Source organism: Zingiber officinale, chromosome 6B, assembly GCF_018446385.1.
Source record: "Zingiber officinale cultivar Zhangliang chromosome 6B, Zo_v1.1, whole genome shotgun sequence".
Taxonomy (NCBI): Eukaryota; Viridiplantae; Streptophyta; class Magnoliopsida; order Zingiberales; family Zingiberaceae; genus Zingiber; species Zingiber officinale.
This window is the reverse complement of record NC_055996.1, coordinates 69,577,007-69,599,295: the sequence shown is the minus strand read 5'-3', so window position 1 is coordinate 69,599,295 and position 22,289 is coordinate 69,577,007. Positions and strand designations below refer to the sequence as shown.

Sequence of the window (22,289 nt, the reverse complement as noted above, 5' to 3'; positions counted from 1 at the left end):
AATGTGTTTGGTCCTCGAATGATGGATTTGATTTTTAGTTAGGTTGATTGTGCTAATGTTGTCGCATAGCACTTGTACACCCTTATAAGAGAGTCCATAATCCTCTAGGGTGTGTATCATCCACAACAACTGTGATACACTCTCTCCCATGGCAATATATTCAGCCTCGGTCGTGGAGAGAGCAACACAATGTTGCTTCCGACTTGACCAACTAACTAAACATGAACCTAAAAATTGGCAACCCCCACTTGTACTTTTCCGATCCAATTTGCACCCAGCATAATCGGAGTCGGTATAACCTATCAAGTCAAATGATTCAGTACGAGGGTACCAAAGACCTACTCTAATTGTGCCTTTAAGGTATCTCAGAATTCTCTTAACTGCAATTAAGTGAGATTCCTTGGCACAGACTTGATACTTAGCGCACATGCCCACAGCAAAGAGTATGTCCGGTCGACTAGCTGTGAGATATAGAAGACTACCGATCATGCTTCTATATTGCGTTAGATCAACTGATTTTCCACTCTCATCATTGTCAAGACGAGTGCTCGTCGCCATAGGAGTGGATACTTCCTTAGAATCACTCATTTTGAATTTCTTAAGCATCTCTTGAGTGTATTTTGCTTGATGGACATAAATGCCATCTCTAGTTTGTTTGATTTCTAGTCCAAGGAAGAATGTCAATTCTCCCACAAGACTCATTTCAAACTCACTTTCCATGTGAGTGATAAATTCATTTAAATAGCCCTTGTTATTTGAGCCACAAATTATGTCATCGACATATACTTGGGCTACAAAAATATTTTCACCATCTCGACGAAGAAATAGTGTTGGGTCTATTTGACCCCTTACAAAACCCTTTTCTAATAGATAAGTTGACAACCTTTCGTACCAAGCTCGAGGTGCTTGTTTTAGCCCATAAAGAGCTTTCTTGAGCTTGAACACGTGGTTTGGAGCTTCGGTATTCACAAACCCCGGTGGTTGTTCAACGTAGACTTCTTCTTTAATGAAACCATTTAAGAAGGCCGATTTAACGTCCATTTGATAGAGCTTGAAACCTCTATGTGCAACAAAAGCTAGCATCAAATGGACTCCAATCGTGCCACAGAGCATAGGTCTCATCATAATCGAGGCCTTCAACTTGACTATAGCCCTTGGCTACTAGTCTTGCCTTGTTTCTTACTACCTCTCCCTTTTGGTTTAACTTATTTTTGAAGACCCATTTAGTTCCAATAATGGTGGTCTTCTTAGGTCTAGGAACCAAGTCCCACACTTGGCTTCTTTCAAATTGACCTAACTCATCTTGCATAGCTATGACCCAATCAAGATCATGCAATGCCTCATCAACTAGTTTAGGTTCGATTTCTGAGATCAAAGCAACCTCATTCGACTCATTTCTGAAGAATGATCTAGTCCTAACCCTTGTTGGATGTCTCCCACAATCTGGTCTTGTGGATGACTAGAGACTATCCTAGATTGCCTTGGAGTTGGCGGTGCCTCATGAGTGGTCTCACTCGGCACAGGCAAGAGATCAGATTGAGCCCTTTCTTGCCTTTGCTCATCATCTTCAGAGTCAACTTTGACTCTTCCAATGTTTTGATCATTCAAACTTAGATTTCTAAGTTCGAATTGAATTTCTCCTACATCCCTTGATTGATCATTTGATTTGGGGATTTCTTCAAATGCTACGTCTGAGGACTCTTCAATCAATTTAGTCCTCTCATTGTAGACTCGATAGGCTTTGCTGGTAAGAGAGTACCCGACCAGTATCCCTTGATCAGCCTTAGCCGTGAACTTCCCAAGATGGTCCTTGGTGTTTAAGATAAACACTTTACAACCAAACACCCTAAGATGTTTAATTGTAGGCGGTTTCCCAAACCAAAGTTCATGGGGAGTCTTTCCTAAAAACCTATGTATTAAAACTCGATTTTGCACATAGCAAGCTGTATTCACAGCTTCAGCCCATAAGTAGCTCGGTAGTGAGTACTCATTGAGCATGCTTCGTGCAGCCTCTTGTAGGACTCGGTTCTTTCTCTCCACAACCCCATTTTTCTGTGGCGTCCTTGGAGTAGAGAACTCATGCCTATATCCCTTTTCTTGACAAAACTCTAAAAACCTATGATTTTGAAATTCCCCACCATGATCACTTCTAATGGTTTTAATTGTTGTCGATTTTTCATTTTCAGTTCTTCTACAAAAAGAAATAAAAATATCTATAGTTTGGTCCTTATGTTTCAAGAAGAAAGTCCATGTGTATCTAGTAAAATCATCAACGATTACCAAACAATATCTACTTCCATTCAATGATATTACACTACTGCAATCAAAAAGGTCCATGTGCAATAAATCTAAAGCAGTAGATGTACTTACATTGCTTTTACCTTTATGGACAGCTTTTGTTTGCTTACCCTTTTGACATGCATCACATAGTTTGGTCTTGTGGAACTTGATGCTTGGTAAGCCTCGCACTAATCCTTGGTTGGCCAACTTCCGGATGTTCTTCATGTTTACATGTGCCAATCTTCTATGCCATAACCAAGACTCTTCTTCTTTCGACATGAAACACTTAATCAAAGCATTAGTAGCACTTTTAAATGATACTTGATAAATATTGTCAACCTTGTGCCTACTAGTACCGTGTCAAGTGTGTCAATGTGTTTAACCAAACATTGACTTGAATGAAATTCAATTGTGTAACCCGTATCACACAATTGGTGACACTTAGGAGATTAAAGGTCATCCCTTGACTAGAAGGACATTCTTGATATGAAGACATTCGGATATATGAATGTCTCCAATTCCTACAACCTTAAGGCTACCATTATTACCAAAAGACACATTACCTCTACTTTTGTTTTGAATGGTAGTAAACAGTGATTTGTTCCCAGTCATGTGCTTGGAGCATCCACTATCAACAAACCAAGTTGATAGATGCTCCCCCTCGACCAATGCCTACAATACACGAAAAATAGAGGTTTTAGGTACCAAAATCTTGGGACCTAATGCTTCTACAACGAAAGACCTAGGAACCCATGCCTTGGTCATACCTTTCCTAGTTCCATGAACTCTAGAAACATGTGATCTACTATTTTGAGTTCTAGACATTAGAGAAATGAAACTCGACTCCTTAGGTTGATACCCTAACCCGGCTTTGTTGTAAACTGCCCTTTGGGCATTTAGAATCATGTCTAGAGTCTTAGAGCTAGTTGAGAATTTCTCAAGCATTTTCTTGAGTTTCTCAACCTCACCCTTTAAGGCTTTGTTCTCATCCTCAAGGACTTCTAGATGTAGGTCATCGACCTCATCTTCCCTAAGGGTCCTTAAGGTTTTTACTTCTTCTTTCAACAATTTATTTTCTGTTTTCGACTTTTTAAGCAATGTAGATAAGTGAGTGATAGTTTTATAACACTTTTCTATATGAGAAGAGGTTACCTCTTCATCATCCGAAGATGATGAAGCCGTGGTTGAAGCGCTTGAGTCATCACTCTCGGATTCTGACTCTTCCCTTGCCATGAGTGCCAATTGCCGAGTGCTCTTTTCCATCTTCTCTTCTTCCTCCGATGAGCTTGATGAGGACTCATCCCAAGTGGCCTTGAGAGCCTTCTTCTTCTTGGTTCTTTCCTCCTTCCTTTTGGCTCGTTCCTCCTTCCTCTTTAGTTTCGGACACTCGCTCCGAATGTGTCCTTTCTTGCTACACTCATAACATGTAACATTAGATTTATCAAAATTTTGATCATTAGTTTTACCTTTTCCTTTGTATCTTCGGCCTCTTCTCATAATCCTCCTTACGAAGTTCGCCATCTCGCTTGATGATGATCCACTTTCATCATCGGATTCGGAAGAAGAGGTGGATGAGGAAATCTCCTTTTCTTTCTTCTTTTCCTTCTTCCTTCTTCCATCCTTGCTCTTTGGTCCTGCAAATAAAGCAATACCCTTCTCTTTTTGACCTTTGTTAGCAAGCTCATGAAGTTCCATCTCACAGAAAAATTCATCTAGTTTAACAATGGAAAGATCCTTGGATACCTTGTAGGCATCTACCATGGATGACCACAAGGCATTCCTAGGAAAAGATTTAAGAGCGTACCTTACTAGGTCACGGTTTTCTACCCGTTCATCCACGGAGTGGAGACCATTGATGATCTCCTTGAATCTCCCATGAAGTTCACTCACCGTTTCATTGTCCTTCATGGTTAGATTTTGGAGCTGATTCAAGAATAGGTCCCTCTTGGCAATCCGAGAATCTCGAGTTCCCTCTTGGAGCTCGATGAGTTTGTTCCATAGGTCTCTTGCACTTGAGAACGGGCCTACCTTGACGAGTTGATCCTTGGCGATTCCACATTGCAAGGTGACCATAGCCTTGGCATCGGCTTGTGCTTTGCGGAGTTGTTCGGTAGACCACTTTGACGACTCGAGTTCCTTACCTTCTTTATCCTTTGGTGGTGTGAAACCTTCCTTGACTGAGAACCACATGGCTATGTCGGTTTTGAGGTAGTACTCCATGCGGCCCTTCCAATATTGAAAATCTGCTCCTTCGAAGTAAGGTGGACGGTTGGTGCTAAATCCCTCCTTCATGGCCATTGTTTTGCTCTTTGGGTTGTTAAGCCGAAATGAAGAGCACCAGGCTCTGATACCACTTGTTGGGACCTTAGATGGCTAGAGGGGGGTGAATAGCCTCTTTGAAAAACACTAAACACAAATTTCTTCAAGAACTTTGTTAGCACAGCGGAAATAGAAAACTAAAACAAGAAAGCACAGCACACTAACTCAGAGATTTACGAGGTTCGGGGATAACTTGCCCCTACTCCTCGGCGTGTCCGTAAGGTGGACGAATCCTCTTGATCTTTCGGTAGATCACACCCCGGAAGCTATCCGGCTAAAGGATTCTCCTTCTCGGTGGAGTAACCTCTCCACAAAGTCTTTAACAGCAGTAAGAAATTAAGCACAAGACTTACAGTAGTGGCTCAAGTGAAATGATCAAAGGAAGCTCACAGCCACAATCAGCGAAGAACAAGCACACTGCTTCAATCTTCCAGAGAGTTTTTCACCACAGTGTTTTTCACAGCAAGAGCACAAAAAGCATAGTTACGAGAGCCTCTCCTCTCCACCTTCATATGCCTCTCTGCTCTGTAACGGATCTCTGCCAAACCTGCAGCAAATCCCTGCAACCGTCCACGACGTCGCCAATCACGCTTCTTCCTTGTCTGATTGTCTCAGCTCCCACCAATGGCATCCTCGTTTCCACTGGTACCTCTGAGCTTGAACCTATCAGCACAAGTCAAGCTGATTTCGACCAAACGGCTGCCAGCAGATCGCAAACGAGACGTTGCTACCAAAACTGGTTTGTCCGCAGCGAGACACAGCAAAAGCTTTTTCGTCGCCTTCTACTAATGATCCTTAATTTGAATTCACCCAACATCAAGTAATCTGTAACTTGAGAAAGCTTACAGCAGATGGTTAGAAACGAAATAGGTAAAAGCAATTGCGAATCGAAACAATAAGAGAAAGCGCATGCAAAACAAGATATCTGTGGATCGGTGCAGACCGATCCATGTTTCTGATCATCTCGATCGGTGCGGACCGATCGAAGCCGCTCTTTAAAGTGCGCGACTCGATCGGTCTGCGGACCGATCAGAACTAATCGATCGATCCCGGACCGATCGAGATGTCGCCGTCCTGCTTAAAGCCTCGACGGTCTGCCGATCGGTGAAATCTCGATGAGGTTGATTTCTGATCGGTCCGCGACCGATCGGTAAAATCACGATGGGCTCGATTGATTTCGATCGGTCCGCACCGATCAAGAAAAGCGGCTCTTGATCGATTTCGATCGGTCCGCGAGCCGTCGAAACGCGTTCGCAGCCATCGATTCACGATCGGTCCGGCACCGATCTAAGAGCCACCGGATCGGTGCAGACCGATCCGGTGTCAAGTTTCCTTGGATCGGTCTGCCGACCGATCCAGCTTCTTGACTCAGTCCGGGTCGAGCCCTCTCTGACCTAGTCCGGAGGAACGAGCTCCCTAGCTCTCTCCGACTTCGCATGTCAAGCTTCCTTCTTGGACTTTTCAACACCAGATGTCCGATCACCCTTGATCCATCTGGATTTTCCCTTGCCTGGCTTCACTCACCAGGACTTGCACCTAGCTTCACTCACTAGGGTTTTTACCTGGCTTCACTCACCAGGATTTCCAATCTGTCTGGCTTCACTCACCAGGACTTTCCAACTGCCTAACATCCCAGTTAGGACTTTCTCAATCAGGTCAACCTAGTCAACCTAGATTAGTAATTAATCTGAGTTAAATATCTGATACAAACTTAAATCAGTGTCAACAGCAAAACAACATCCAGGTCAGACTGTATCAACAGAAACGACATGTAGAAACAAAGCACCCGACGGAATATGGACTCGACTGTTCTCAAATATAATTATCAAGATTTTCTTCAACTAGCGGTAGTACTAATTTCGATTTATTTTTATATTCAGATAATAAATTGAGAAAATCATTAGCTAAATTTGTTTTCGTAGAACATCTTTCTTTTATTTTTGGATGTAAATTCACATTTGAAGATTTTTGTAAAGAATCTCTTAATCCATGTGTTAAACGTTCCTAGAACTACACTTACTCATACAATTAAAAAATTAGTAAAATAAGGAAAAAAGAATTTAATTGATGAATTTAGTAAATTAGATAATAAAGTTTCTTTATGTTCCGATATTTGGAGTGATTATTGGCAAACACATTCGTATATGGGTGTCACTTGCCATTGGATCGATAACTCTTGGAACCTCTAAAAAAAAAATTATTAGCTTATAGAGTTTTTGATGAATCACATAATGTTCATAATATTGCACAATTATTATGTTTAATTTTAGAAGAATATGTCTTAACTCATAAAATATTTTCAATATCATTAGATAATGCTAGTTTTAATACCTCCTATATAGATGATCTAAAATTTATTTGTCAACCTATTATTATCGGTTTATTTTTTTTTCATATTCGTTGTGTATGCTATGTTTTAAATTTATGTGTTCAAGATGGATTAAAAATTTTAGAAAGTTATATTAAACCAATTAGAATTGTAATTTTTTATTTATGGTCTCATCCATCTATAAGGAAACAATGTGGTAGGTTTTGTAAACTAATGGAATGACACCTAAAAAATTTCCGCGCAATGTACCAATATGTTTGAATTCAGCATACCAATTATTACAAGATTTATTTGAATATAAAGAATTATTATGTTCATTTTTTGCACAAAACTACTAATACTAATATATATTTATTTTCACAACAATGGAATATTTGTAGTATTTGTGAAATTTTAAAAGTATTTAATGATGTAACCGAACAACTTTCTGGTATTTATTATCCCACTGCTTAATTAGTTTTAGAAAATTTTTCTAATATAGTATTAGTTTTAAATAAACATATTAATAATTAATCTTTATCTCCTTGCATCTTAGCTATGAAAACTAAATGGGAAAAATATTTTTATTTTATTCCTAAAATTTATTTAATTGCATTTGCTTTAGATCTTAGATTTAAATTAGAAGTTTTACAAGAAATGTTAACTTTATATTATGACGATTTAATTCCAATTAAAGATTCTTCTTCTCCGGATCCAGTTAATATTATATATAATGTTAGAATTTATTTATATGATATTTATAATCAATATTATGTAAAATATGGAACACAAATTAATATTTATGAAATACAACAAATTACTAGTAATTTAAAATTTACAAAAACACAACTTTTATTAAAAGAACGGACAAAACATCCACGAGGATCCTCAAGTTCTACACAGAAACTTAAGAATTATTTTCTGACTTCTTTTGATTTTAATGAAGCAGACAGCGAAAATTTCGATATCTTAAAGTGGTGGTCACAGAAGGGTGAAAGTTTTCACGTCCTCTCCGTGATCACCAAAGAAATTTTAGCTTGTCTAGTGTTAACTATTGCTGTGGAGCAGACGTTTAGTGCCGACAGCAACATATTAGATGAACGACGAACAACTTTGTCTCCCGACTCATTGGAAGCCCAATCATTACTGGACGATTGGACCAGAGCGGATAAAAGAATCCAAGGAATGCAACTTTCAGATGACGAAGTTGAAGATTTTGATACTGAAGGAATAAATACGATAGGAACGGGAAATGAAAGCGAGTGATAATATAAAAAAATAAAAATGTAAAAGAACTACGTGGACTTTGATTTCCCTAGGGGGACAGTAGGCAACTTAATTAAATGCAAGCATTTTTTTCTAATAAATTTTGATTTGTAATTTGTAATTTGTAATTTTTTTTAACATAATAATATTGAACCATGGCAAACTATGAATCGAACCGTGAACCGGCGGTTTCGAACCGTGAGACGCAATCGTCTTGGACGATTAAAGTTAAGAGTTGACCTGCATGGAACCATCAAACCGATAATTCTGAATCGTCGAACTATCGATTTCGAATCGTCAAACCGTTACTTCCGAATCGTGGTCAGGTCTAATCTAACTCATCATTATTAAAAAGAAATTGAATTTTTCTTGGAAAAACTTTAACTTTCCTCTGAATTAATATATATATTTTTTAAATTGAGCCCTGGAAGTTTAACAAAATTATATATTTTTTTTCCTTATCTCAGAATTTGTCAATCTGTATGGAAAGTAAAACAAACAAGGTGGTACAAACTAATTGAGATATCTTGATCTTATTTTCTTAAAATAATATATATATATATATATATATATATATTCTCATTGTTTTTTATTTAAAAAGGAAAGGATTAATTAAAACACTTCTAATAGATTAAGAACACTAAACCATCCACAATCAATAAGTAAATTTACGAGTCTAACTCAGTTTAAGTGTAAATTAATACTGTTTCCCTAAAGTTCAGAGCTTGATAAAATAATTCGTTAAATTATAATAATAACAAAAGATATTTACAATTCCCATAATTTGATTTCTTCCGTCAACGAAAAGGAAAAAACGACAAAATTGCGTCTGCCGGGAGTCGAACCCGGGTCTATTGCTTGGAAGGCAATTATCCTAACCGTTGGACTACAAACGCTTCATATTCTTCAAGCTCAAAATGTTTTACTCATTTATATTAGTTATTGAAAAATACGTATTTCCGTACTTAACATATATTAAGTCTAATTTAAATATTTTATCAACCATAATAAAATTACCAGTAACGCAAGTTTATCTATACCAATTGCCAATTGCACCAATAATACCAATTGCCAATTTAAATAATTGAGAAAAAGAATTATTATGTGCTTTCTTTTTTGCACCAGTTTGCAGTTTTCACATTTGATGCCCAGTTATATTAAGCAAAAGAATTAAGTTTCAGTTTTCATATCACTATTATTTGCAAATACAACTTGTTTAGCAGAAACAACAAAAAAAACCATAAAAAATGCGTCTGCCGGGAGTCGAACCCGGGTCTATTGCTTGGAAGGCAATTATCCTAACCGTTGGACTACAAACGCTAGGTCGATATGCTTTTTTAATAAATTTATAAAAGTAAAATTTTAATTAACAACCCCAAGATTTATCCCCACGGCATCGGATACCCTGTCACGCACAAATCTTGAAGCCATCGATGTCTGGTTATTTGTTCGTTAATTATCAAATCGATAAGTATCTATCTTACGAAGTTGATTCACTGGATTGTTCGTGCGCCGTATGTTTGTGTTCGTGTCCAGTTCGACTTCATGAAGAAAAAGTCAACGTTGTAAGAATCTTTGTCGCCGCCACTGATCGTCGTATCGTTGACCTCATAAGGTCACTTCAAGTTTGGTGGATTGTCTTTTGATACTTCATTTGATTATAATCAAAGGTTTCTTCATAAGGATTATAATTATAAAGGAAAAATAGTTATATTGAGCCAAGAACAGATGCACAATTATAAGAAATATTAAAAATAAAAAAAATTGCGTTTGCCGGGAGTCGAACCCGGGTCTATTGCTTGGAAGGCAATTATCCTAACCGTTGGACTACAAAAGCTGGCATGTTATTATATTCGGCAATTTATCAAAAGACGTACTTGAAAATCTGAATTTACCAAAAGGTGTACACTACTTTGATATTTACCAAAGAGCGCACTTTTTTAAAAACATTTCCTATTTTACCCTCATGATAATTTGACTTTTTCTATTGTTTTTCTTTTCTTCATTATATTTCTCTCACTTCTCTCTCTCCTCTGTCGGCAGAATATAGGAATAACATTAGTCAATCTTTAATCACATTTTAATACATTTGAAGAAGTCAAAATAAATAATGGACACCATATTTAACTCCTTGTAATTTTAGAAATCCACAGGAACTGAAATGGGTGCAATCGGAGCTTTCTAGGTCAATCAGTGGGTTTCGGTCAAAACCCACTGATGGACCTAGAGAGCTCCGATTGCACTCATTTCAGTTTCTATGGATTTATAAAATTACAAGGAGTTCAAATATGGTGTACATTATTTATTTTGGATTTTTATAGATGTTAACAAGCAAAATCAAATAATCGGCATAAAAGCCCACGTTGGGCCTGATATGGAATCATATCAGGCCATATCAGGCCCACGTTGGGCCTGATTTGAGTCCATATTAGGCCCAATGTGGGCTTTTTTGCCGATTCTTTGATTTTGCTTGTTAACATCTATAAAAAGTCAAAATAAATAATGGACACCATATTTGAACTCCTTGCAATTTTAGAAATCCATAGAAACTGAAATGGGTGCAATCAGCCCACCAATCGATCTAGAAAGCTCCGATTGCACCCATTTCAGTTTCTATGAATTTCTAAAATTACAAGGAGTGAAAATATGGTGTCCATTATTATTTTTGGCACTCCTAGTGGTGGACCAGAGATTTTGAAAAACCCTAAATCTCTCTTTCTTTTTTTTTCTTTTTTTTTTTGTTTAGGCCTGATATGAAGAGATAGCATGCCCACGTTGGGCCTGATATCTCTTCATATCAAGCCCAATGTGAGTCTGATATCTCCCCATATTAAGCCCAATGTGGGCCTGATATGGGAGATATCAAGCCTAGTAACAATAAAAAATAAAAAAATAAAAAAAAATAAAGAGAGATTTAGGGTTTTCAAAACCTCTGGTCCACCACTAGGAGTGTCAAAAATAATAATGGACATCATATTTTCACTCCTTGTAATTTTAGAAATTCATAGAAACTGAAATGGGTACAATCGGAGCTTTCTAGGTCGATCAGTGGGTTTCGGTCAAAACCCACTGATGGACCTAGAGAGCTCCGATTGCGCCCATTTTAGTTTCTATGGATTTCTAAAATTTCAAGGAGTTCAAATATGGTGTCCATTATTTATTTTGGTTTTTTATAGATGTTAACAAGCAAAATCAAAGAATCGACATAAAAGTCCACGTTGGGCCTGATATGGAATCATATCAGGCCCACGTTGGGCCTGATTTGAGTCTATATCAGACCCAATGTAGACTTTTTTGTCGATTCTTTGATTTTTGATTTTTAACATATATAAAAAGTCAAAATAAATAATGGACACCATATTTGAACTCCTTACAATTTTAGAAATCCATAGAAACTGAAATGGGTGCAATCGGAGCTCTCTAGGTCCATCAGTGGGGTTTGACCGAAACCCCCCATTTCAGTTTCTATGAATTTCTAAAATTACAAGGAGTGAAAATATGATGTCCATTATTATTTTTGGCACTCCTAGTGGTAGACCAGAGGTTTTGAAAAACCCTAAATCTCTCTTTTTTTTTTCTTTTTTTTGAGGCTTGATATGAAGAGATATCATGCCCATGTTGGGCCTGATATCTCCCCATATCAGGCCCAATGTGGGCCTGATATGAGATATATCAGGCCTAGTAGCAACAAAAAATAAAAAAATAAAAAAATAAAAAAATAAAAAGAAATAAAGAGAGATTTATGATTTTTCAAAACCTCTGGTCAACCACTAGGAGTGCCAAAAATAATAATGGACACCATATTTTCACTCCTTGTAATTTTAGAAATTCATAGAAACTGAAATGGGTGCAATCGGAGCTTTCTAGATCGATTAGTAGGTTTCGGTCAAAACCCACTGATGGACCTAGAGAGCTCCGATTGCACCCATTTCAGTTTCTATGGATTTCTAAAATTACAAGGAGTTAAAATATGGTGTCCATTATTTATTTTGGCTTTTTATATATGTTAACAAGTAAAAATCAAAGAATCGGCAAAAAAACCCACATTGGGCCTGATATAGACTCAAATCAGGCCCAACGTGGGCTTTTATGTCTATTCTTTAATTTTACTTGTTAACATTTATAAAAAGCCAAAATAAATAATGGACACCATATTTGAACTCCTTGTAATTTTAGAAATCCATAGAAACTGAAATGGGTGCAATCGGAGCTCTCTAGGTCCATCAGTGGGTTTTGACCGAAACTCACTAATCGACCTAGAAAGCTTCGATTGCACCCATTTCAGTTCATGTGAATTTCTAAAATTGCAAGGAGTTCAAATATGGTGTCCATTATTTATTTTGGCTTCTTCAAATGTATTAAAATGTAATTAAAGATTGACTAATGTTATTCCTATATTCTGCCGACAGAGGAGAGAGAGAAGTGAGAGAAATATAATGAAGAAAAGAAAAACAATAGAAAAAGTTAAATTATCATAAGGGTAAAATAGGAAATGCTTTTAAAAAAGTGCACTCTTTGGTAAATACCAAAGTAGTGTACGCCTTTTGGTAAATTCAGATTTTCAAGTGCCTCCTTTGGTAAATTGCCGTTATATTATTATATTTCAATAATTGATATAAGACAAAATTATAATAATAAATCCAAGCAGAAGAATTTTAAATTAGGAAATATATGCACATCTATGATTGCTATTTAACAAATATATTACATGCCCACGGATATTTTGAAACTTGATAAAAAAAAAAGAAACCATAGTTAGACATTTTGTTTTAAAAAATTGACGGGGCAAAAATAAAAACGAATTTAAACAACACCAATATAATGAATTCAAATTGTACCTTAATAAGATAATTTAATTAATCATGAATTAAAATTATCCTCTACAAATTTAAATTTATCAAAATATTATGAAAGATTTTAGATTATTGTCATAAATGATTATCGATTCATCTCTTTAAATATTTCCAAAATATCCTCTTAGATTATCAATAGATCCTATAAGCTCGATATTTCATCGTGAAGAATAATTTTTTTTAAAATTTTTAAAAATAATTTTTTTTTTGACTTTATTATCACGATACATTCATTTTTTTTTTTTTAAAAAAAAAAAATAGGATGATATACAGTTTACGTCGATTAATTTTAAAATATTCGATTTGATTTTATAAAAATTTTCTATTAATCATCAAAATAAATAAAAAAATATTCATATCAAACAATTTATTAACCAAGCACCATTAAAAAATATTTATCTATTAATTCATCAAAACTAATAATCGCTTCTTAAAAGTCTCGGACAAACTGTGCTCTGAATTAATATATTTGTATATATAGTTTTCTAACAAAGGATGTTTACAAAATTGCATTTTTCTTCCTTACCTCGGAATTTGTTAATCTGTATCAAAAGTTTAAGGTTTAAAATAATTATTAATGGTCAGAGGTTGATTCTCAGGAACTTACGACATGAGATTTATCCCGCTATGTGCCTATGGCCTGTGTACCTACATGAACCTCCCTCCATATCCGTGGGTCCGGCACTAGGGGGCCGCTAAGGTAGCGGATCTACCTTTTTTTAAAATATAAAAATATGTAAAAAAATTTTTGAGAATGAATGGATAATTATAATATTACTAGAGTATCCGTCACTATAAAATTTATCAAGTTTATCGATAAAATATATAGACAAAATATTATTCCATCGATATATTTTTTTTAATATTATTGATGGAATTTAACTTCCATCAATAATTATATTAATTTATGAAAAAAGAGGTTACCGATAGAATTTTAATTCCGTTGGTAAATTATTTTCGGGATTTCCGACGGAATCCTATTGCCTAAAGGAATTTTGAATTCCGTCGAGAAATCCCAACAGAAATATAATTTCGTTGGAAATTCCGAAAATAATTAGGGTGTGTGCGCCCTTCCTTCCTTACGCACGCGTTTCTTGTCTTTGAAGGCGATTTTCTCCGGTGATCTTCGGTGATTTTCTTGTCTTTGAAGGGGACTAGACGCAACAGTAAAATTGTTGTCATGTGACCAAAAGGTCATGAGTTCAAATCCTGGAAACAACCTTTTGCAAAAAGCAGGGTAAGGCTGCGTACAATGGATCCTTCCTCGGGATCCCACATGACGGGAGCTTCATGCACTGGGCTACTCTTTTTCCTGATCTCGTGGCTGGCGGTGTTTCTGGGTTTCTGCCCGCTAGCACACGGCTAGCTGTGTTTTCAGCCGCTAGCACACGGCTGGCGGTGTTTCTGTTAGTTAGCCGCATGCTAGTGGCTTTGCCAGCCACTAGCATAAGGTCAACGACTGCTCGCAACGTAGCCGATCGTCAAGTGGTCGTGTCACAAGCTCGCGACTACAAGCTTGATTCATCGCATACTCTTTTGCTATGTTTGTTTGTGATTAAATTTCACTATTTTTTGTTTTTTATAGTATACTGCATTTACTGCTCTTCTTTGACTAAACTACTCTTCTTCATGTATACTTTAATAAATCGTAAATATGTATTATTTTATATGATTTAATTTAGATGTACTCTGAAAAATAACATTGTTTGTTATTTATTTGATCTCAAATCTATGTTTTTTTTTTATTTAGGTTGATAAATACTATAAGTTCAATATATGGAAAAACAATTTATGTTTCTTGTGATTCCCTAAATTGAAAGTTCAATAAAAAAACGGACATTATGTCTAATCTAACCTATTAAGTAGTTAAATGAAAACTACCCACACTATATTATTTTTTATTACTTTATTTAAACTTAAATCAAATTGTATAAATTTAATAGTGTTTTAAATTGTATTATCATTAGGTGACAATGTCTATGAATAAAGTTTGGATGTACAATTGATTAGAAAATGAATTTATTATAGATAATTTTATTGCTGAAGTATAAGGGTTTGTGAACTTTACTAAGAGCCATCCAGAGTGTATGAATGATGCTGAGTTATAGTGTCTGTGTAATCATTTGAAATGTAGAAATAGAGTATTCTGTGATGAGGATACCGTAAAAGTACATATATGTAGAAATAATTTTGTATTAAATTACTACAATTGATATTGTCACGGAGAATCTTATTTGTATGAACTAATTGGGTCTTCTAGTGGTTCGTCATCTGACACAACTTTTACTATGCCTGAATCATCAATTAATGATGTTCCAATGCAATCAATGATTCACGATATGATGAATGTTACAGTTGATTATTCCAATAGAGATGAAATAACAACACATGAATATCAGCAACTATATGAAATGTTAAAGGCTAATGAAAGAGAAGTATGAGAAGACATTCCCTCTGGTCATTCTCAACTATCAACTACTACAAGGTTATTGAATATGAAAGAAGAACATCATTTTTAGAAAGATGTTATAATGATATATGTCAATTGATGTCAGAGTTACTTCTTGTTGATAATATAATGACTGATAGTTTTTATAAACAACTGCATGATATTTTGGAATGAAGAGAATGATTTGAGTGAATGAAATCTGTACTCACCCTCGTTATAAGCATCGTACTCACATACCAGGGAAGAAAAGGAAAAATATTACTTGGAAAGTGATGTATTACTTTCTTTTAACTGCTAGACTTCACCGCTTGTATTCATCTCCTGCTACAACTTACCACATGATGTAGCATCATAAATGTTGGAGTGTATACTGAAAGCCTAAGCTTTTGTAAACATTTATTTTGAATAAAGAATCACATTTGGTCAAATTGTCTACATTTAGTTGTAGTTGTTCAATTAATTTATATTGTAGACAACATAGTATGTGGTGCTACATACAGAAGATGATGTTATCAGTATCTTATAAATTATAAACAGTAGCTCACGACTAAAATGGAAAGGAACAAACCATTGGAAGGTTGTAGTGTAATTAGGAATTAGTTTATCTTGACTATATAATTACACTAGTACACTTAGAGTGTATTGAGTAGGACCATTTGAGGTTGTTTCTTTTATACTGACTTTATAAAAGGAACAAATACCTCAGTTATTATGGAAGTGTGTGCTCTTAATCCTAATATAATAACAAGCACATATATTTGATATTTATTTCTTTAATTTATCAATGGGTGAGATTTAGTTTGATAAATCAATAAGTTCGATAAGTTAGGAAATGATATTACTTATAGTGTGTGTTGTTGATTATAGAAGGAAACTGTGTCCTAGTAATCTAGGTTGATAATGTTCCCAAGATGAGCTCATAAAGATTGTTATGTTAAATCCTGCAGGTGGACTTAGTCCGACATGACGATAAGGTTGAGTGGTACTATTCTTGGATAAAGATATTAATTAAATGAGTTGTCAGTAACTCACTTAATTAGTGGACATTTGACATCTTAAACACAGGGAGACTAACACACTCATAATAAGAAGGAGCCCAAAAATGTAATTTGGGATTGATGCGGTAGTTCAATAATAATTCTCTAGTGGAATGAATTATTATTGATAAAATTAAGTTGTGTATTCGGGGCGAACACAGGATGCTTAATTTTATCGGGAGACCAAAACTAATTCCTCCTCTCGGTCCCTATCGTAGCCTCTTATTTATAGAGTACTATACCCACCTATACTCACCTTCATACCCATGATAAAGGGGCCGGCCAAGCTAGCTTGTGGTTCAAGCTAGGGCCGGCCAAGCCTTAATTCATGGGTGGCCGGCCCTAGCTTGAACCCAAGCTTAGGTGGCCGGCCCCCATTAAATTAAAAAGAATTTTAATTTTTAATTTTTATTATGTGGAAGATATAATTTATTAAAGAGAATTAAAATTAAAATATCTCTCTTAAAAGGATCTACAAAAGATTAAAGAAAGAGATTAGATCTCTTTCTTTATTTGTAGATTGGAAAGATATTTTATTTTTTCTTTTTGAAAATTATTCACATGTTGAAAAATTAAAATTATAGAAATTTCTTTTTATCAACCATGAAGGGATTTTAAAGGGAAATTTTATTTTTTAAAATTTCCAAAGACAAATAAGGAAGTTTTAATTGTTGATTAAAATTATCTTATTTTCTCTACATGAGGTGGCCGACCACATACAATTAATTAGGAAATTTTATTTAATTTTTATTAATTAATTGTTGTTAAGGGAAGTTAAGGAAATTTTATTATAAATAAATTTCCTTATTTGCCAAAGCCAAGGAATATAAAAGAAGGGGTTGGGGTGCCTTCATGGGTTACAACTTCTATTGTTTTCTCCCTCTTTTCCTTGGTGTTGTGGCCGGCCATCCTCCCTCCCTCTCTTCCTCTTTGTGGTGGCCGAAACCTATCTCTTGCTTGGAGCTTTTGTGGTGGCCGGATACTACTTGGAGAAGAAGAAGAAGAAGGAGAGAAAGCTTGCATCCCTTGGAGCTTGGTTGGTGTTATTCTTCATCCTTGGTGAAGCTTTTGTTTTGGCCGAACCTAGCAAGGAGGAGAAGAAGGTGCTTAGGTGTTTTCTCATCTTGGAAGATCGTTGCCCACACAACGTCCAAGGTTAGAAGAGGAATACGGTAGAAGATCAAGAGGTCTTTCTAAAAGGTATAACTAGTAATTTTCCTTTCCGCATCATACTAGTTATTTTTGGAAATAATACCAAATACAAGAGGCTTACGATTCTAGTATTTCGAATTTATTTTCGATGGAGTGCTCTTATGTTTACTTCTTTTCTTTGTGATTTGATTGTTCCTTTCGGTTAACCTAAAGTTATTTTAGGAAATTAAATATTAGCTTTCCTTAAAAGGTTTTGTCTAGTCGGTGGTGGTTGTTCTCATATCCAAGAAGGCCATATGCCTCGCCACGTCAGTACTGGGAACCAATTATGAAAATTAATATTTAATGGAATTAATAACTTAGGTGATTTGGATCGAATGTGTTAAGTTCCGCAGGAGATCCAAGTCTAAACCTAAAAGAACAAATAAATTAAGTTTTGGATCAAGCGTGTTAAGTTCCGCAGGCGATCCAAAATTTAATTTAAAAGAACACATGGTAGCTAGGAAAAGGTTCAGACCTTTGTACAAAATTTTTGTACAGTGGAACCTCTAGGTTTTCCGAGTAGCAACCAACAATAAACATGAGCACGAAGGAGGTATTATGTGTCATTCTTGTGATTCCCCTGCATGGGAATATCTTGATATTGTATTTCCCTCCTTTGAATGAAAGCACGTAATGTGAGATTGAGACTTTTCGCAGATGGATTTTAGCCATTTTGGTTAATTGGGACAACAATATTCATCTTAGCCAATTATATTAATACTGTATAATTTACCACCATGGATGCGTATGAAAGACGAATTTATGTTTCTTATTGTGTAAATTCCTGGTCAAACCAATCCCAAAGAGAAGATTGGTGTTTTTTTTTGCAACATCTGATTATTGAGTTGAATGAACTATGGAATGTAGGGTCGGTCACTTATGATGTTACAAATAAAACTAGTTTTAGATTGTTAAGCTGCATTATTATGGGCGATCAGTGATTTTTCAACATATTCAATGTTGTCGGGATGAAACATAACTAGTAAATTAGCATGCTCACACTGCATGATAGATTCTAATACATTTTCATTACCTTCCAGTGGGAAGGTATCTTGATTTTATAATCACCGTAAATTTTTACCTGTTGATCACCCATTCAGGGGAAATAAAAAAAAATTCCTAAAGAATGTTGTAGTCAGAAAACCTCCTCTAACAGTTCGGGCTTCAGGTGAAGAAATCATTGAATAAATAGACAATTATGAATTTCTACTAGTATTTCAACCTAGTTCCAATGAGTTAAATAAATACATTATTAGGATGTGCAAGTGTGATTGGAAGAAAAGGAGTATTTTTTAGGAGCAGCCGTATTAGAAGTATCTACTTATTCGACATAATTTAGATGTCATGCATATTGAAAAAAATTTCTTCGATAATATTTTCAACATTGTGATGAACGTATCTGGAAGAATTAAAAACACTAAAAAATCACGTGAGAAATTAAAAGAACTAGAAAATAGACCAGAGTTACATCAGGATGAAACAACTAATAGATTTCCAAAAGCTTGTTTTACATTGGATAATGATGGTAAGCAAGCTTTATATAATTAGTTGAAAGAAATCAAATTTCCAGATGGGTATATCTCAAATATGGTTCGATGAGTGAATATGAATAGTTTAAAGATGTTTGAAATGAAGAGTTATGATTGTCATGTATTCATGTAAAGACTTATTCCAATAGTTTTCCATGATTTACTTCCACATAATGTTTGGTAAGCACTCACAAAATTGAGTTTATTTTTCAGAGATTTGACAGCGAGGTGTATTATGATGGATCATATGCTTTGACTAGAAATGAGCATTCCTCTCATTCTATGTAAGCTGGAGTGCATATTTCCACCAAATATTTTTTTGATTCAATGGAACATCTACCAATATATTTACTATATGAGGCACAAATAGTTGTTTCTATGCAGTATAGATGGATGTATCCATTTAAATGATTTTTGAGGAAATTAAAGAATAATATTTGTAACAAAGCAAGAGTTGAGGGGTCAATATTTAATGCTTATTTGGTTGAAGAAACATCTTCTTTCTACTCCTATTATTTATTGGGACACTTCGGAGCTAGAGGGGGGGGGGGGGGGGGGGGGGAATAGCTTCTCACGTTTGATCGATGATGATGTTGCAGCGGATAAAACTCGATGCAAAAGCTCCCCAATACTAACAAGAGGATTTACTTTGTATCCACCTCAAGAAGAGGTAACTAATCCAAGTATCTACACGGTGCACACTCTCCAATATCTCCTTTAATCTTAACTCTCTTTCATATTTGACTTTATTTTCATTGGGACAATGAAAAATTTAAGTTTGGGGGGATGCATATTTAGATGTATATATGTTGGGTTATAGTGTAGATTTTGATAATAAAATTTAGATTTTGGTTATAATAAAATTTTTGAGACATTTTGAGTTACACTATCCACACTATTACTGCTGACTTGTCCAAAAGTAAACTTCTAGCACGTTTATTATCTAGAGGTCATGAGCTACATTTCCTACTGCCAGTATATTTAGTGATCTATTTTTCTATCTACAGTGGAACAAAATGAGCATAGCAATTGTTTGATAATAAAAATTTTTACACGTTTATTATTTAGATTCATGTGGATAGGTCATGAGTACTAGTATGTTTGGTGATATACTTTTCTCTATCATCATTAGCAAGACATGAGCATTGTTTTCGTTGAAAGGATTTGATCCTAGTCTAGCTTGAGGATCTTTATATACCATGCCTTATTTTGATAGTTGAAAGTTCTAAAGTTAGTCATGATTTATTAGACTTGATGAGTACTTGATTTCTATAGTGATTTCTTAACTACATCTCGACTATTAGATTGATGCTCGAAATATTAAAGCTCATTTGGAAAAATGAAAATCCCATAAATTTGCATCATTACAATTTTGCAATAAAAATTAAAAAAAAACATATGAAATAAGGGATTGAAAAATTTATTGTCATGAGTAGAAACTAGTTATTTGTCTCTTTAAGACTGAGTTAGGTTATTGGAGAAATGAACACTAGATTTCTCTTATTATCGAGCACATTCTTTAGACCTTGGGTAGAGTTAGAAAAGATGAATCAAGAAGTATTTACTGTTGGGAATAATAGGAAAATATGGTTTAATGATGACTTGACTAAGATTTAGAATTGATACTTGAGAGATTTATGCCACATTTTACACTGAGCACGGAGGACTTATTCTTAGGCTAAGTTAAATCCATTTATGATCATGCTCATTATTGAAATTGTTCTATAGAGTTAAATTGATTCATCAAGGATTATGATGCACTTACTCTTACACATGTTTCTAGATTACAGAATTTTATTTGATAACAATCGAATGCTTTCTTGTAGATCATTGTGATTATGCTCATTAGTTTCACTAGTTTGATAGAACTGGAGAGAATCACTAAGAATACTCATTTTAGCTCATGAATCTAGATTACAGAGTTTACTTGAGGACAAGCAAAGGTTTAAGTTTGGGGGTGTGATGTGCGTAGAATATATATATTATTTTATATCATTTAACGCACATCTTTTTGTATTCATTTGGTTATAATCTATGCTTTTGAACCCTTTTCTATCATATTTTAGCATAATTACTACTTTGTATCTAGAGATCTACTCGGTTGCTTGTTTTAACTTTCAGGAGCAGTTTGGAACGGAAAAGAATGCTAAAGACGTAAATGAAGATCAAATGAAGCAAGGATTGGAGTCCCAAATCATTTCAGAACTAAACTGGGCCTGGCCATGCCTTGAGGCATGGCCAGAAGAAAATTCAGATGGTGGTCGTGTGTAAAGGCATGGCCAAGGAAGCAAAGAAGACATGGTCATGCAAAATAGCACAGCCAGAGAGAAGAAATAGCACAAGAAGAGGGAGAAGTCGTGCCCCAGAGCATGGCCAAAAGCTTTCCATGTCATTTTCCAGAACCAAATTGGACTTGGCCGTGCCTTGAGGCATGCCCATGAACTTCAAAGTGCAGTTCTAAAGAGATAGTCGTGCCAATTGGCACAGCCAAGAAGAGGCAAAGCATAGTTGCTCTGCTTTAACTGTGTCAAACCACACGACTTGGCCATGTGGACAGAGCCAAACTGGCTTTGGTCGTGCCTTATGGCATGGCCAAGAAGCCAGCAGAGAAGGGGTCATTCCATTTGGCACGACCAAACACTTGTGGCCGAGATTGATTGGCTCTAGCTGTGCCAAATGGCATGGCTAGATGCTGGAGTCATGTCTAGGTCATGCCTAGAGGCACGTCCACCCCGTGCCACACCTCTATAAGAGGGGCACTTTATCTCCTCCATAAGAGAGAAAGTTTGGTGGAGAGGAAGAGTCCATCTAGGTCAAATCCTTGCATCCGAAGGCATCATCTGGATGATCCGAGGCCGTTCTGCTGCTCCATCCTCGTCTGCATGCCAAGATCTGCATCTAAAGACTTCACTTGACATCAAAGGATAAGATTTCCTCTTCCTTCTCTTGGATTTCTATTATTATGAGTCTTTGGATTGCATTTCTGGCTATTATGGAGTAGATTTAATCTGTTCTAGAATATAGGATGTAATTGTAATGTGTGGATGATGTAAA

General features: G+C 35.5%; 3 non-coding genes across 3 annotated transcripts; all 3 read right to left on the bottom strand.

Annotated features, from left to right (window-relative positions):
- Positions 1–8,997: 8,997 nt before the first annotated feature.
- TRNAG-UCC lies at positions 8,998–9,069 on the bottom strand. The gene has a single exon. It is a non-coding gene; the product is annotated as a tRNA-Gly (tRNA).
- A 352-nt stretch (positions 9,070–9,421) lies between these two features.
- TRNAG-UCC lies at positions 9,422–9,493 on the bottom strand. Its single transcript has one exon. It is a non-coding gene; the product is annotated as a tRNA-Gly (tRNA).
- A 445-nt stretch (positions 9,494–9,938) lies between these two features.
- TRNAG-UCC lies at positions 9,939–10,010 on the bottom strand. The gene has a single exon. It is a non-coding gene; the product is annotated as a tRNA-Gly (tRNA).
- Between the last annotated feature and the right edge of the window lie 12,279 nt (positions 10,011–22,289).